Below are 18,551 nucleotides of genomic sequence, written 5' to 3'. Positions count from 1 at the left end.
TGCGGCCCTCAGAGCAGCGGCGGGGAAGAGCGCATGCGCAACAGTCGCTGCCAGCCGAGCCCCTCCCCTGGTACTTGGGGAGCACAGCTCAACGGAAGTCGAAATGGAATGCAGCTCAGCAAGCTGAGCTCAGACTCCGCCCACAATCCTAGAGGCTCCGCCCATCTCACGCAGTCTCCTCCCCCTCCGCGCCTAGTCCCACCCTTTTATTCAGCTGTGGAGGGAGTTCATGTTTCAGATTTTCTGCTTTTTTTGTTTTTTTAAATTTTGTTTTGAGATGATGGGGAACGACTCACAGCTTCATGCTTACTAGGCAACAAATTTTATCACTATACCACTAGCCCCTAGTTTTCATTTGTTAACAATTTAGTTAGAATAAACTTTCCACAAAAAGACCTGTGTTACCTTGGCACTTCAAGCAACCATAGCTCATATCACCCACAGACAAACTCACCCATTAATTACATCTCTTGTTCTATCCTGGAATGTGCCAGGATATCTCGTTAGAGTTTGTTTAGTTGCTGTTTTTAACATTATTCTACCAGAAAGAATTACAGTATCTGTGTAGTTGTATTTACTATTATATTGTATACAGATGTTTCCAAATAAAGTATGCAAGCTTTGCTAAGAAAAAAAAATACACATAGGGAAAAATTTCTTACTAGTGTGAGTTTTTTAGGCTATTTGTCTAGAACTAAATAATGTCTTATATCTAGCTATAAATTTATCCTAAAATGTATCCCTTTTTAAAGGGGGGGGGAACCAGATGATTAGGAGAGGGCGGGGAGAGGGAAATGGGAATAAAAATATGAGAATGGGTATCAATGTATGAGAAGTAATGCACCCAGTATCTTGTGAATATAACTGTAACCCCTCTAGACATTACCCCGACAATAAAAATTTTGAAAAAGATGAACTTTTAATTCCATTAGTAAAAACGGGACAAATATGTACATGTATGGCAATCTTTCAACAGCTTGAAAAACATGTTAACTCATTTTAAAACACTAAAATGTTAGAACATAAAACAGTTTTAATGATATTCAAACTGTATATCGAGGATAGATATACAGTTTGGGTGAAGCTGATTCAACTCATCATTTATTCCATCAGATTCTTTGAATGGCAATGATTATTACATTAGAAATATAGGGATGTAAAAAGCTGTGAAATATAATGCTTCAAGAATGGAATCATACAATGCAGCATTGAAGTTTTTGTGATAGTGACCAATTTGCATCAAGCTTGAAAATATTTGTGTGGAGCAATTTGCAAGATGTACCTTGCACAAAATGCTTTTTTACTTTTCACTACTGGATAGGAAGTTAAAGTTGAAGTTATAGTTAGGTAAATTACTGTTACTGCTGACAAGGCTACCAGAGAAAAATGTGGAGCCTTTGCACACCAGGGAAGGAAGACTCAGGGAAGTCTTTGTATACTAAATTAGCTTTACATCCAGGCAGAATGAAAAACTCCCCCAGGAAATGCAATATTTCAAATCAAAGGAGGAATGTAAGTAAATGCTCAGGGCTAAGTAAGCAAGTTGAAACTAATATCTGATTGCTGCCTAACGGCTTTCCTGCAATAAGGAAGACAAGACAAAATGGCAACACTGCAAATTTGAGATGTATTAGTCAATATTATTTAGATCTACAGGCTGATGACCTCATTATCAGTGGAAATTAAAATACCTTTAGTCCCAGACATGCACTGGTAACACAATTATTTAAATTATCAGATAATCATCAGGAGTTAAGTGCTTGTTTATTAAGGCCTTTAATAGAACTTTAATATAGAAATGACAAACTGGAATAGGCTGAAGTGGAAGCTCTGAAAGGCTTTGGGAAATTAGAAGAATGATAAGGGAAAACCCAGGTTTGAGGGGCTAAAAAAAATTTGCTCCAGTGAAAATAAAACATGCAGGCTCCAAGACATGAGAAAGGGTATAAATGTTTGTGAAGTAATGCATCTTCTATTTGGTGAATATAATGTAACCCTTCCAATAATTACAATAAAAATATATGAAAAAAAACGTGCAGGAGCTGGGCATGGGGCTTAGTCATAGAGTGCTCACCTAGTGTGCATGAAACCCTAAGTTCGATTCCTCAGTACCACATAAACATAAAAAGCTGGGAGTAAAAGAATGTCCTGTAAAATATAGGATGTTCCAGCTTCTCTAGCTTATTCTCACCCAAGTTTAGAAGACTAAGAACATGTTCACACTTTCTTGAATGTTCTTTGAAAAGAACTATCACCACTGTTACCCACATATACACACCTTCACTGAGCATAATTACTCTAAAAAGAATCACATCTCATGAGATCCTATAATCATTGCAGTTAACAATCAGTTAGTGAAGCTAAAGCCATCAGCTCAGATTTCAGGCACAGTCTGTGAGAATCAAGTGTTTGATTAGGAAGAATGATATCTTGACAGTGGAATAGCAGTTACAATATTCTTAGAGCTTCTCTTCGTTAATAGAATTAGACCTTTCTTTCCTGCCAAAGAGGCTGTCTCATTGAAGACACTAAAATGAATTACGCATCCTGCAACTAGAGTCTGATCTCATATGCCCAAAGGAGCAAGGACAAAGTCTGATCTTAATGACAGTATTTTCCTTTATATTAGGAATATTCTTCTAATGTTTGATGGCATCGGGATTTTATTGCTGTTGTTATTCTGACAAGGTTAATATGTAGAACAGTGTGAATGAATGCAAACCGTAGACTGTGTTAGGTTGTGTACTAATCAAAGGCTTCCCTTTTTTCTTTTCTTTTCTTTTTTTTTTTTTTGCCAGTTCTACACAGGACATTAGACATCATCTTTGAGCCATACATAAACGTCCAAATTTTTCTGTGTAGGTGGTACCAAGGAATCAAGCCCAGGGCTTTGTACTTGCAAGCAGTCTACCACTAGGCCACCCTCCAGCCAAAAGCCCTCCAATTCTTCTCCTTTTCATTTGCATTACAGGTCCTACTCAAATAAAAGCTATGTTCTCACACTTAGAAATGGAGTTATAGCTAGGCTCCATGGTTCATGCTTGTGATCTCTAGCTAAAGACAATCTTTAAAGGTTCAAAAATGGAAGGATGGGGTTCCTGGGTTGACAATCAAACTCAAGTGCTTCAGACCCATATGGAACTGGGATTTAAAGTCTACTAACTGGCTGGTGCTGATGCCAAAGAATTTTAGAAAGAGGTTCCAGGAAACTAAAAGTATTCATTTATAAAAAAAAAAAAAAAGGAGAGTATAGGAATTAGGATAAAGCAAGGTTTTCATAAATTAAAAAAAAAAAACCTAAACTAAAAGATACCATTGCCTTTGGCTCATGTCTGCAATCCTAGCTACTCAGAAGGCTGAGATTCAACGATTACATTTCAAACCCAGCCCAGATAGCAAAGTTCATGAGCTTCACTTGTTTCTCCCCAATTAAGCACTAGAAACAGCTAGAAGGGGCCAGGAGTTTGGCCAAGTGGTAGAGTGCTTGCCTAACATGCACAAAGACCTGGGTTCAATTCCTCGGTACCATATACATAGAAAAAAGCCAGAAGTGATGCTGAGTCTCAAGTGGTAGAGTGCTAGCCTGGAGGAAGTCCAAGGACCCTGAGCTCAAGCCCAGGACTGGAAAAACAAACAAACAAACAAATAAAAGTGGAGCTGTGGCTTAAGTAGTAGGGCCCTAGATTTGTGACAAACAATAAACAACAAGAAACTCAGGGACCTCAGGGACCATGCCCAGGACATGAATTAAAGCCCAGAAACCAGCACCAAACAACAACAACAACAATAAAAAAAAGACCACCTAAAAGGCACGTACAGGCTGCTACATACTTATAATCCAAGCATTTGTGAAGTTGAGGGAGGATTATGAATTTGAGGTTCAGCCTGTTACATAGCAAATTTGAAAACATCCTGCATCATAGAGCAAGATCCTGTCTCAAAAGAAAGACACACACACACCAAAAAAAAGTCCAATCCTTCAAGGTAGAAAAAAGTGCTACTCTAGCAATTACTGTTGCTTTAGAGATGAAAGAGTGTTTCTGAAATATTGGTAACAAGAACAAAAAAACAAAAGAAGAAACAATATATCATTTCCCCCACTTTTTTTTTTTTTTTTGGCCATTCCTGGGCTTGAGCTCAGGGCTTGAGCACTGTCCTTGGACTTCTCAAGGTTAGCACTCTCTCACTTGAGCCTCAGCACTACTTCCAGCTTTTTGCTATGTATGTGGGGTACCGAGGAATCGAACCTGGGTCTTTGTGAATGCTAGGCAAGCACGCTACCACTAGACCAAACTCCCAGCCCCCATTTCTCCCACTTTTTAGCCTATTTTTAGTTAAGAGAGTTAACTAGCAAAGTAGAAACATGGTTTGCAGAGCCTCAACAAACATCATCAAACAAAGCAAAGCAAAAAGATACACATGAGAGCAGGAAACTGAAAGACAATTAGCAAAAAGTAGGGTAACATGACAGTATTTAAAAAATCAGTTATGGGGAAGGGAATTTGGCCTAGTGGTAAGAGTTCTTTCCAAGCATGCATGAAGACCCGGATTTAATTCCTGGGTACCACATATATAGAAAAAGGCTGGAAATGAAGCTGTGGCTCCAGTGGTAAAACGCTCTCCTTGAGAAAGCCCAAGGACAGTGCTCAGACCTTGGGTTCAAGACCCAGGACTGGCAAAAAAAAAAAAAAATCAGTTACATTTCTACACACTGACAGTGAATAATCTGAAATACAAAAATTAAGTATACAACTCAATTTGTAATTGTATCAAAAGAACAACATACATAGTAACTAAACAAAGAGGTTAAAGACTTATACAAGGGATACATGAAACTTTACTGAAAGAAATTAAAGAAACAAAATGGAAAGACAATTTATGTTTATGGATTACAATACCATTATTTATGATGGCTTGTCCCTGTAATCCTAACTACTCCAGAGGCTGAGATCTGAGAATCATGATTCAAAGCCAGCCCAGGCAATAAAGTTCTTTAGACTTTTATCTGCAATTAACCACTAGAAAAGGGGAAGTTGTGCTGTGTCTAAAAGTAGTAGAATGCTAGCCTTGAGCAAAAGAGCTCAGGGCCAGAGCCCAGGCCCCAATTCAAGCCCCAGAACTGATCACCCTGCCCCCCTTCCCAAAGTTGTCAGCACTACACAAAATAATGCACAGAATGTGAAGGGGGGGGAAGGAATCCTGATCACTCAAAACAATCTTGAAAATGAACAAAGTTGAACAACTCTCATTACTTAAACTTATTACAATGATATTTGTTTGTGTAATTGAAATAATGTAGAACATAAAAACAGACCTGGAATAGTATAGAAAGACTAGGAGTAAACTTTCAGATGTGATTTTTCTACTCTCTTTTTACAAATTTATTCACTTGTTTATGATATGCTGCTTTATTAAAGTGTTCATTATTATTGATGTATTATTTATGGAAGATACTACTAAATGTCTTTGTCCTAAGTACTTAGCAAAATAATCAGTACTTAGCAAACAGCCAATATAAGTTTAACTAATGAACAAGTAGCTGAATGCATTAAAGAATTCAGAGAAAAGATAAATTAGTCAGGTTTGTGGTACACATCTGTAAGCTCAGCATTCAGGAGTCTGATGCAAGAGGTTTAAGAATTCAAGATCAGCATGGGCTACGTAATGAGTTAGAAGCCAGCCTGCAAAGAGTTCCTGTCTTAAACACCAAAAGAAGAAGAAAAGGAGGATGAGAACGACAAAGAGTATTGCAGTTTAAAATTTGAAGATATATGTTGAATGGTAATGTGGAAAGGGAGAGAAAATAGATAAACTAAAATAATTAAACTAATACTAGTGTTTACTATATTTTAAAACATATAAGCAAACTTTTCCAAGATACTAGATAGCCACAAAGTTTCAATGACAAGAGGTACTATTATTTAAAATTGCTAGTTTCTTTGCTTTTTAATCTTCATTGAATTTTGTATATTAAGTGCTTCAACTGTTTACTTTGAACTGATGACAGTGAAGCGTTCAGGTTTATAACAGTGAAGTAAACATTCACAGACCAGCAAGTGCTTTCATTTTCTAATAGAAATTTTGCAGTTAATCATAGTTTATGCTAAATAACCATACTGGTAGAAAAACTTATTTGTTTTTAGATTAAGGGTAGCCTCAGAACTTTTATTAGCAAGTGAAGGCCTAATTTTCATTTGTCTGATCATAAAAACAACTTCACTTGTCAATTTATCTCCTGAAAAAATAATTAAAAGCCTAAATGCAAACAATAAAAATATAAGATTCTGACTTCAATTTACATTAATATAATTGCACTCCATGGCTCAATAATTTTTTTCTAAAGAAACTATGTCGTGCAGGTGGCTCACACCTATAATCCTAGCAACTCAGAAGCTGAGATCTCAAAGGCAGCCGGGGAAGGAAAGTCCCTGTGACTATCTCCAATCAACCACCTAAAAGATGGAAGTAGAATTGTGGCTCTAACCTTGAACAAAAGGAGGTTCAGGGACGGTACTCAGGCCCAGGACTAGAATAAAAAGAGAAACAATTTTCTATACTATCGTATATATGTATATATATATATATACACACATACACAACCATAAATATCAACATATAATCACTAAAACTTCTCAAAGTTTCTAGGTACAAGTCTTCAGGAAAAATATATAAGAAGAAATAATTTATATTAGGTACAATTGATAGTTACTTTTAGACCTTAAATTGCATGCAATCATATTTAACTTGAACAACAAATATGTTTTTGTATTTTAAAGTTATTCATAAAATTAAATAAAAACAAAGAAACAAGAAATTTTTTAAAAAGGGAAACTTATGCTGGTGATTCATGACTGCAACCCTAGCTACTCAGGAAGCTGATATCTGAGGATTATGGTTCAAGGCCAGCCTGGATAAGAGTCCACACGATTCATTTTTTTGGGGGGGGGGTCAGTTGTAGGATTTGAACTCTGGACCTGGTCATTGTTCCTGAGCTCTTCAGCTCAAGGACAGCCTTCTATCACTTGAGCCACATCACCACTTCTGGTTTTCTGTCACTTAATTGAGATAAGAGTCTCATGGCCTTTCATGCCCAGGCTGGCTTTGAACTGAGATCCTTAGATTTCAGCCTCCTGAGTAAGTAGAATTACAGGTATAGGTAAGATTACAGTCATGAGCCATCACACCCAGCTCCCAGCAAGAAATTCTTATCATCAGTTAATCACCAGGAAACCAGAAGTAGCACAGTAAATCAAAGTGGTAGAGTGCTAGGCTTGAGTAAAAGAGCTCAGGAAAAATGCCCAATTCCTGGATTCAAGCCCCACAAGTGGTAAATAAAAAATAAAAAAAAAATCAAAAGAACGTGGATTTTGGATTTGGATGCTAAAAATTCAGTTCATTTATTAAGACCATATGCCCTGCAGTTGTTTTATTCTGGGTTTGGATATAAACATTTTCCTTTCTTAAACATATTTTATTCTTTTTTTTTTCCAATGCTGGGTCTTGAATTCAGGGCCTGAGCACTGTCCTTGAGCTTTCTCAAGGCTAGACTTCTCCCACTTGAGCCACAGCACCACTTCCAGCTTTTTCTATGTAGGTGGTACTGGGAAATTGAACCTGGGTCTTCGTGCATGCAAGCAAGCACTCTGCCGCTAGGCCAAATTCCCAGGCCCATATATTTTGCTCTTGTTGTAGCTGGAGAGGTAGTATTAGTGTGTGGGTGGGGGGTTGTTGTTGTTTTTGCCAGTCCTTAGTCTTGAACTCAGGGCCTAAGCAATGTCCTTGGACTTTCTCAAGACTAGAGCTCTACCACTTGAGCTACAACACCACTTCTGGCTTTTTTCTATGAATGTGGTACCAAGGAATAGAACCTGGGTTTTTGTGCATGCTAGGCAAGCACTCTACCACTGGGCCAAACTCCTGGTCTGATTTTTTTTGTTTGTTTGTTTGAAGGAAAAGGGTGCAGAAAGCAATAGAGGAAGGGTAAATTAATGCAGTCATTAATCATTCATTCTACACGTATACATTAAGTGAAAACGGCCTATATAACTTGTAGGCAGTGACAGGAAGTGGAAACAGAAAAAGCAAAGCAAGGTGTGACATTGACCAAAAAAATAAAAAAAAATGGAAATGTGTTCATTATCCGACTTGTGAAATGTACAGCACCTTAATAACAATAAAATTTATTTTAAACGTTTGAACTGAGGTCTTTGTGCTCATTAACTTTGTCTGGTTGGTTTACTACCCCTGAGCCACATCTTGAACCCAACATTTTGCCTTTTGCTGGTTACTTTGGAAGTGGAGTCCTGCAGACTTCACTTGTTCAACTGTTGATCCTCTAGGTCACAGCCTGTATGTGTGTGTGTCTGTGTGTGTCTGTGCCTGTGTGTGTCTGTGTGTGTGTGTGCATGTATGTGTATCCACAGGAACACACACCAATCCTGGTGCTTGAACTCAGGGCCTAGACTCTGTCCTAAGCTTTTATTAATTAATTTATTTATTGGTCATGACCTCTGATTCAGGGTGCTGTCCCTGAGCTCTTCAGCTCAAGACTATTGCTCTTCCACAGTGCCATTTCTGTTTTCTGAATGGTTAATTGGAGATATGGGTCTTACAGACTTTTCTGCTTGGGCTGACTTTGAACTGTGTTCCTCAGATCTCAACCTCCTGAGTAGGTAGGATTACAGGTATGAGTCACTAGAGCCCTAGTTGTCCCTACGCTTCTATGCTCAAGGCTGGTGCTCTACTACTTGAGCCACACCTCCACTGGTACCCAGCTAGTCTCAGCCTGTTGAATGCCTAAGCTTATAGGCTTGAAACACTAGTGCTCATCTATCTATTTGTCTATCTATCTATCTGTATATCTATCTTATCTGTCTATCTTATCTGCCTATCTTAATGGCAGAGGAGAGATGGCTTGTATCTATAATTCTACTCACTTAGGAGGTTGAGATCTGAGGATTATGATTCACAATCAGCTGTGGCAGAAAAGCCTAGGAGACTCTTATCAATTAACCACCAAAAAGTTGAAAGTAGAGCTGTGACTCAAGTGGTAGAATGCTAGCCTTGAGGAAAAAAAATGATCAAGGACAGTATCCATGCCCAAATTCAAGCCCTAAGGTAAGAACAAAAAAAAAATACGAAGCTTAATAGCCTAAAAGATAACTTTCCACATATCAAATCTGGATTAACCTTTTCCATCTGATTCCCCCCACCTTCCTTCTATGCAGACTATGTCCGAATCTCAGTATCCTCATAGCACTTCCTTCTGCATAATCTGCATTTATACTGTAAACCCTCCATCTGTCTGTTTCATGTATCTATAAGGAATCTAAACCTCATTCATTGGGCTATTTCCATATCTCACATTTGAATTCTTTCTGTATTATTTTTTCTTTCCTATGCTCTATTTCCCAAATCAGGTCATCTAGCTAAACCTGATATCAACAGGGAAATTTTTTAAAAGAAACTTTTCATAATAAGGGCCAAAACCACTGCAGCAAAGTCTGACCTTCTGACTACAATATTTTTTTTGCCAGTCCTGGGCTTGAGCTCCAGGCCTGAGCACTGTCCTTGGGATTTCTCAAGGCTAGTGCTACTGCCACTTGAGCCACAGCACCATTTCTAGCTTTTTTTCTGTGTATGTGGGACTAAGGAATCCAACCTGGGTCTCTGTGCATGCTAGGCAAGCCCTCTCCCACTAGGCCAAACTCTCAGCCCCTGACTACAATAATTTTATGTCTTTGGTTTACATTCATTTCTCACTTTTTCCCCTCAAGATATACACACACTAGAAGCAAGCTAAAATACCATACGTTATTTCTAAGTCAAAGTGTACAGAGTGTGACTAAAGCTATACTCTCTTGCTGTTTTTCTTTCCCTTCATTTTCTCAAGCCTGCTTAGTTTTCTAGCTCTGAACTATAACCCCAAGGCAATGAACTCTATTTTTTCTATGTATATATTATCTTGATCTGGTGAGCTATAGAGAATTCATTTACCCTCCAACACCCATAGTATAATGATGGGACTAAGATTTAGGTGAAAGAAAAAAAGAGATGTACACATGTCTTGAAGTTTCATCAAGTAAAATTTACTGATAACTGAAGGTACAGGATAAACCTTGCTTAGGACCAGACTTGGCCATCTGAATTCTTTCTACTTCATTGTACTGTCTCTGGCCTTAAATCCAACTAAAGAGCACATAAGGCAAAGGAAGATAAGCATATCATTCTATCTGCTTCTTATCTCCAGAAGACTGGGGAGCCTAAATTTCATTTCCCATATGAGACAATCACATTCTCTAAGCCAATAGTTATTTTACTAGTCTGTGGTCTACTTACATTCTAGTTGATCCCTGTCATCTTGTTCACCAATGACTCCCATGAATCCTTTTGAGGCAGAGACAAAATAGTACATATCATAAATCTGATGACTTCCAACATTCCCATTCTCTATATATGCCACTGCAGATCAGCAATGACTCTCCTCTAAGTGATGATTACTCTGATATATTGATTTAAAAAAGTACCTTCTATTTAGAATATTACTCAATGTATCTCCAATTCCTTCTTGTTAAGTTTTCAGGGTATCTGCTTTTACCTCGAGGTCTTTGATCCATTTGAAATTAATCCTTGTGCCATAAGAAGATGATGACATAGAAGGATACAAGTTTAGTTTTCTGCAGGTGCTTAACCAGTGAAGAAGCAATCAGGAAAGCAACAACTTTTGCAATAGCCTCAAAGAAAATAAAGTACCTAGGAATTAATTTAACTAAGAATGTAAAGGACCTTTATGATGAAAACTTTAAAAACCTGAAAAAGGAAATTAAAGCAGAACTGAGGAAATGGGAAAAAACTCCCCTGCCCCTGGATTGGAAGAATTAACATTGTGAAAATGGCCATCTTGCCAAGAGCTATCTACAAATTCAACACAATGCCCATCAGTATCCCAATGTCATTCTTTAAGGAAATAGTAGAAGCAATCCAAAATTTCATATGGAATAATGAAAGACCCCATATAGCAAAAGCAATTCTTAGCAGAAAGAACAGCGCAGGAGGAATTTCAATACCAAACTTTAGACTCTATTACAGAGCTAAAGTAACCAAAACAGCTTGGTAGTGGCATAGGAATAGGCCCAGTGGAATAGAATTGAAGACCCAGAAATCAACCTAGAGATCCATGGCCACCTAACCTTTGATAAGGGAGCCCCCACCCCCAAAAAATAGAATGGAAGAGGGGCTGGGAGTTTGGCCTAGTGGTACACTACTTACCTAGCATGCACGAAGACCCAGGTTCGATTCCTTGGTACCACATACATAGAAAAAAGCTGGAAGTGGTGCTGAGGCTCAAGTGGTAGAGTACTAGCCTTGAGAAAGTCCTAGGATGGTGCTCAGGCCCTGAGCTCAAGCCCAGGACTGGCAAAAAAAAAATAGAATGGAAGAAAGACAGCCTCTTCAACAAGTGGTGCTGGCAGAACTGGCTAAGCACGTGCAGAAAACTGAAGTTGGATCCTTCTATGTCATCCTCCTGTGGCACCAGGATTAATTCCAATGGATCAAAGACCTCGAGGTAAAAGCAGATACCCTGAAAACATTACAAGAAGGAATAGGAGATACACTAGGTCTCCTTGCCACAGGTTGAAACTTTCTTAATAAAGATCCAGAAACACAACAAACTAAAGAAAGTTTGGACAAATGGGACTGCATTAAACTGCAGAGTTTCTGTATGGCAAAGGACATAGCTAGCCAGTTAAATAGAAATCCCACTGAGTGGGAGAACATCTTCACTAACCATACAACATACAAAGGCCTTGTATCTAAAATATGACGATAGCTAAAAAAAAATTGAAACTCTCCAAAAGAAATATTCAAAGAAACAACCATTGCATTAAAAGATGGGCCAAAGACATGAACAGAGACTTCTCTGAAGAAGGAATAAGAATAGCCTGCAGACTCATGAAGAAATGCTCCACATCTCTGGCCATAAAATACATGCAAATCAAAGCAATTTTGAGATTCCACCTCACTCCAGTTAGAATGACCATGATCAAGAAATCTAATAACAAATGCTGAAGGGGATGTGGCCAGGTTCAACCACTATGGAAAGCAGTATTGTGGTTCCTCCAAACACTAAAACATAGAGCTTCCCTATGACCCAGCAATTCCACTACTTGGCATTTATCCAATCGTCCAGAAACAAGGACATACTAAAACCACTACAACAATGACGTTCATTGCAGCACTATTTACCATAGCAAAGATATGGAACCAACCCAGATGCCCCTCAATAGGTGAATGGATCAAGAAGATTGGATATTTATACACAATGAAATTCTATGCTGCCATCAGAAAGAATGAATCATCCCATTTGTAAAGAAATGGAAAGACTTACAGAAAAAAATCATATTAAGTGAAGTAAGCCAGACCCAATGGAACATGGGCTCATTTGTCATAATTAGTACAAACCTAGGACTCTCATGTCAGAGGATTATAATAGCTCAAAACCTAGATACATAAGGACCTATAGGATGAGGCTAAATGAAAGGATCTCCAGTATATGGAAATAAGAGCTTTATATTATGTGTGTTATTCTTAATGTACTATATTATTTCTCTTCTCTTTTGTTGCCCTTTGTTTAATCTCATATTGTTACAGTATCTGACTTTGTTACCTGGTATATTGTATATATGTTTATTTGTTTATTTAAAATATGAAAGGGAAGGAGGGAATAGGATGATTGGGAGTGGGTGGGGGGAAGTAAATGGGGACAAAAACATGAGAAGGGGTATCAATGTGTGAGCAGTAATGTACCCTTTATCTGGCGAATATAACTGTAACCCCTCCATACATTACAATAAAAAAAGAAAAAAGAATTCAATGTATATCCTACAAAACTCAGAAAAGGGAGAGAAGAGGTAGAATAGGAAGGATTGGTGAAAATGCTGAAAGTTGTCACATTGATCCAGATGCATTGAATCATAAATTGCTTTGCTAAATGGCAATTCCTTTGTATACATACTTAAAGATTATTAAAAATATACTTTCAAGCGGGAAAAGAAGAAAGTCCTGAAGATAGAGATGCCTATCTACAACATAAGATTAGGAATCAAATTAAGAAGTTAAAAGAAAAACATGAAAGAGTTGCAGAGTTGTTGGTGTAACAACTCTGGAATTGAAAATATATTATATTGAATATATCACCAATGAAGCAATAGAGGAAATGAGGGAAAAGGAAGCAAGTAAAAATTCTGAAGGGCCTGAAAATGAAGTGGACCCAGAGAAGCATAGTGAGGATTTGACACCCAAGAGTAAATGAGAATGGAAGAACCTCAACTTGAAACCTTAACTGAGGAAAAGGGAGAAGGCAAGACATCACCCTTAAACAGCCCAGGGAGAAAGGTGACCCAAAAGTTGAAGCAATGGCTAAACCAGCTGTTGTGCCTGATCCCCTGCCAGCACGACTTGAGGACTCCATTGCTGATATAAAACATTTGCTCATGAAAGAAATTGAGGTGTTGGAACAAAAGTATGAAAGGGTTCTTCAGTTACTTGAGGTTGACCAAGGATCTCCAGATATGATGAAAAAACTTGAATATGCTATTGATGAAGCAAAAAGATAAGGATGCCTAATTTCCTACCCTTAGATGATAGCAAAAAGGAGCACCTGTGCTCATAGATAAAAATGAAACCCTATACATAGCATCTTGTTATGACATTGATGAGTAAGATGCCAGAAGTACTTTGCTGTGTTAGAGAAGGTAGTAAGCTAATATTGAAGTCTGTGATAAGATGTTAGTTAAGAGAATTGCAACTCAGAGACTTAAGAAAAAGAAGTGGAGCCTTTGATATTTGTGAATTTTTATTAGTAAAAGTTATTTTGAGGGCCAGGAGATTGGCCTAGTGGTATAGTGCTTGCATAGCATACCTGAAGACCAGTGTTCGATTCCTCAGTACCACATACATAGAAAAAATCCGGAAGTGGTGCTGAGACTGAAGTGGTAGAGCTCTAGCCTTGAGAAAATCCAAGGACAGTGTTCAGGCCCCTGAGCTCAAGCCCAGGACTGGCAAAAAAAATTAAAAAATTTAAAACAAGGCATACTAAATCCACTACCACAACGATGTTCATTGCAGCACTATTTACCATAGCAAAGATATGGAACCAACCCAGATGTCCTTCAGTTGATGAGTGGATGAACAAGATGTGGTATTTGTACACAATGGAATTCTATGCTGCTGTCAGAAAGAATGACATCTCCCCATTTGTAAAGAAATGGAAAAACTTAGAAAAAAATCATATTAAGTGAAGTAAGCCAGACTCAAAGGAACATAGGCTCAATGGTTTCCCTCATTTGCCATAATCAATAGAAACCTTGGACTCTTCTAGCAGAGATTTGCAATAGAGCAAAACTTAGATACATAAGGCCATAGAGTATGACGTTAAATGAAAGGACCTCTAGGATATAGAAACAAAAGCCATATAATGAGTGATTGTTGTCTTTAATGTACTATGTTATCTCTCATCTCTTTTGCTGTCCCTTGGTTATCTCATATTGTTACAGTATTTCACTTTGTTATCTGATATATTGGATATCTGCATATTTGGTTATTTGAAATTGGATAGGAAAGGGGGGAAAACAAGATGAGGGTGGGTGTGGGGTGAAGGGAAATGGGGACCAAGACATGAGGAAGGGTGTCAATGTATGTGAAATAATGCACCTTCCATCTGGCGAATGTAATGTAACCCTTCTACTAATTACAATAAAAATACATGGAAAAAATGTTATTTTGGCCCTTGTGTGTTTGGTTTGAAAGAAAAAAGTGTGTGGTACATATATATAATGGAATTCTACATAGCCACCAGAAAAAATAAAATAATGGCATTTGCCGGAAAGTAGACAGAAGGAGAGCAAATCAGGTTGAGTGAGATAAGCCAAGACCAAAGGAACAAAAGGCACATGGTCTCCTTGATATGTAGATATTAGATCCAAACAGTACAACAGCAATGACTCAATACTCAGGAACTCAAGATCATTGACACGAACTTGGAGATATAAATATAACTATATAGACATATAAATAGGTGATGGAATATATTCTATAGACATATTAATATATTATTTAGGTGGATATGTATTTATGACATTCAGATTCTCAGCTTAATATTAATTTTGTTGTTAAATTTATGTGCCAGTGATTGCATATAGTGATTCCATTTTTAAATACTTGTTTGTTAAATTTGACATTAGAAATATGATGTAAAAATCAATGTTAATAAAAACTTAAATAAATTAAAAAAAAAAAAGCAAGCAGGGCCTGGTAGCTCAAGCCTGTAATCCTAGCTACTCAAAAGGCTGAGATCTGAGGATCAAGGTTCAAAGACAGCCAGGCACAGAAAGACCTCAGACTCTTATCTCCAATTAACCAACTGAAAATAGGAAGTGGTGCTGTGGCTCAAGGGTAGGGTGGTAGCCTTGAGCTGAAGAGCTCAAGCCCCATGATCCACAAAATAAATACATGAATAAATAAATAAATAAAACTTAGGCCAAGCGCCCAGACACTGAGTTAAAACCCAGGACCACAAACAAATGTTTTAAAAAATAAATAAGATTGAAATTGGATAGGGAAGGGGGGAAAACAAGATGAGGGGTGGGGGTGGGGCAGAGGGAAATGGGGACCAAGACATGAGAAAGGGTATCAATGGATGTGAATTAATGCACCTTCTATCTGGCAAATATAATGTAACCCTTCTATTAATTACAATAAAAAATATAAAAATAAACAAATAAATAAGAGTGGCCTGGAGTTTGGCCTAGTCGTAAGAGAGCTTTCCTAGCATGCATGAAAATCCAGGTTTGATTCGTTGGTATCGCATATATAAAAAAAGGCTGGATATGGTGCTGTGGCTCCAGTGGTAGAGTGCTAGCCTTGAGAAAGCCCAAGGACAGTGCTTAGGCCCTGAAGTTCAAGACCCAGGACTGGCAAAAAAAATAAATAAAAACAAAAAATAAATGAAAGGTCTCGCAATTTATTTACTGAGCTTTCTACATTTAGTATTTTAGTATTCTTTGTTCATGTCTAAAAAGTTTGTGTCTATAATACTTTGCTGATTTTTAACAGCTGTGCTCTTTATCATGAAAAAATGCCAGAAATTATTACTCTCTTGCTGATTTTTGTTTTTATTGTTATGGATCAACCACATTGGCTGTCTTTGAGCACTTTTGTTTTTTGTTTTTGTTTTTATTACTATTAATGCTTTTTAAAGTTTCTAAACCATGCCAAGTGCAGTGGCTCACACCTATAATCCTATCTACTCTGATATCTGAGGAGGACCGCCATTCAAAGCCAGCTGGGCACTAAAGTCTGTGAGATTCATATCCAATTAACCACAAGTGGTGCTGTTGCTCAAGGGGTAGGGTGGTCCTTGAGCTGAAGAACTCAGGGACAACACCCAGGCTCAGAGTTCAAGCCCTACAACTGACGCCCCCCCTCCCCCAATTTTCTAAGCCATTTCTCGTTGCCATTAAAATGATCTGTTCTTTTTAGAAAAAAACTATCAGGTTACCAATTCTTATTTAGGTTTTAACTTAAATATCTTCAGAAAGATTCTCTTCCACTCTAATTAAGTAACCTCTCCTCTACCTCTCTCATGTGATTTTTCACTCATTCTGTTTTGATAAATATTTGCTAAATATTGTTTGTTCTCTCCAAACAGCATGTAAGTTCTCTTAAGATAATTTTCTTTTTCATGGCTATATTCCTAGTGTGTAGAATAGTGCCTGGTATAGAATATGTACTTAGGTATAGTGAATGAATGACAAAAGGGTAATAGGCTTCATAAACTTCATAACATATCACCCTTATAGCAATTTTGATGATGATGATGTGTCCTTCCCTTTGTCCTATCTCCTCTCCCACACAGTGCATGTTGGAATCCTCAGCTCCATATTTTGTCTTGACCTTGAGATAGACTCTCTCTTCTCAACCTTTTCTTGGTAAACAATGTCACTGATTTATGTGATTCATTTTACACCAGAGTCCTAAAATGTCTTCTTGTTTTTATTGTAAAGGTTATATACAGAGGGGTTGGAGTTGTATAAATAAGGATATGAATACAATTCTTGTGGAACATTGTTACCCTATCTCTAGATTTCTCCTGCTATTTTCCTCCCCTAAGTTGTAAAGTTCATTTTCAACATAGTGTCTTGTGAATGTTACTGTTGCATTTCTATACCCTTTGTCTTTTGTCTCATCATTTCTGTGATTCCCCTGCCCATCTCTAAATCAGATAAACTCCTCCAAGTCAGAGAGCACTAGCCTTGAGTGAAAAAGCTCAGTTACAGTGTACAGGCCCTGAATTCATCATTTATCTATTCTTTATGGTCAAAGCAACCTTGTGGAACATTTTGTTTAAGGAGCTCCAAAAATTCTGAACATAGGGATTGGGAGTTTGGCCTAGTGGTGAAGTGCTTGCCTAGCATGCTCGAAGACTCGGGTTCGATTCCTCCGTACCACATAGATAGAAAAAAGCTGGAAATGGTGTTGAGGCTCAAGTGGTAGAGCTCTAGCCTGAAAATAGACCAAGAAGAGTGCTCAGGCCCTGAGTTCAAGCCCCATGACTGGTAAAAAAAAAAAAAAAAGAAAAAGAAAGAAAGAAAGAAAGAAAGAAAAAAAGAAAGAAAGAAAAGAAATCATGAAAAAAGAAATATTCTGAATATAAAGCCTTCTATGTGACATTGGCCTAGGGTCTGGTCCCCACTCTGATCTCTCTAGGTGTCAGCCATGATAGACTTCCAGCTCATTCAGGAGTTTCAGGCCTTTATGTCAAACATATCTGCTCCACAGATCTACAACTGGAGATTTTTTTCACTTAGTTATTGTCTACTGTAAGCTAACTTTTCTAGTGAAACTGTCTCCTACTTTTGTCTACTGGATCACTTGGTTAAGGATTTAAGTTAAGGGACCTGCAAGGGTTGAGATTATCTGTTGTAAAGTAACCTCAAGGGCCCCACATAGCCCCTTCCACAGACAAAGAAATAGAACTGGGGTAGTGGAATGGAAAAAGATGGTTTGTAGGAACAGGACCATTGAATATGAAGAATGCCATTTTTGGACAGGTGGCAATGGCACACAGCTAGAATCCTAATTGCTAAGGATGGCTGGATGACAGTGGGGCAGTCTGAGACTCTTAACAAGCAAAAAAGCTGGAAGTGGAGGTGTGTCTCAAGTGGTAAAGCGCTAGCCTTGACCAAAAAGCTAAGTGAGAGCAGGAGGCCTTGAGTTCAACTCCCATTACTGGCCCGTGCGCGAGCACAAAGAAGAGACACGTTGAAGTTCTTTGTGAAGATAAGTATTAAACAGAGCCTACTGCTTTATTAGTTCTTAGCTTCCAACTCTGTAAGCCACAGGCTATAACGGGAAGCAGCTGCTGTCATCTTAAACCACAGCTGGTGGATGACCTTGGCGGTTGGAGACTCGACCCGCCTTCCAGGCGCCCGGCTCTGGGCCGGCACAGGCGCCGCGCAGCTCCCTAGGCGGCCGTCCGGGCCGCCCAGCGC

General features: G+C 38.2%; 1 pseudogene; it reads left to right on the top strand.

Moving 5' to 3' along the window:
* The first annotated feature begins 33 nt into the window (after positions 1 to 33).
* On the top strand, positions 34 to 13,676 carry LOC150063432 (uncharacterized; annotated as a pseudogene).
* Positions 13,677 to 18,551: the final 4,875 nt, after the last annotated feature.

Source organism: Megascapheus bottae, chromosome 5 (genome assembly GCF_031878675.1).
Source record: "Megascapheus bottae isolate mThoBot1 chromosome 5, mThoBot2.hap1, whole genome shotgun sequence".
Taxonomy (NCBI): Eukaryota; Metazoa; Chordata; class Mammalia; order Rodentia; family Geomyidae; genus Megascapheus; species Megascapheus bottae.
Note: the sequence above shows the minus strand (reverse complement) of the source record. Positions and strands in the feature narration are given on the sequence as shown.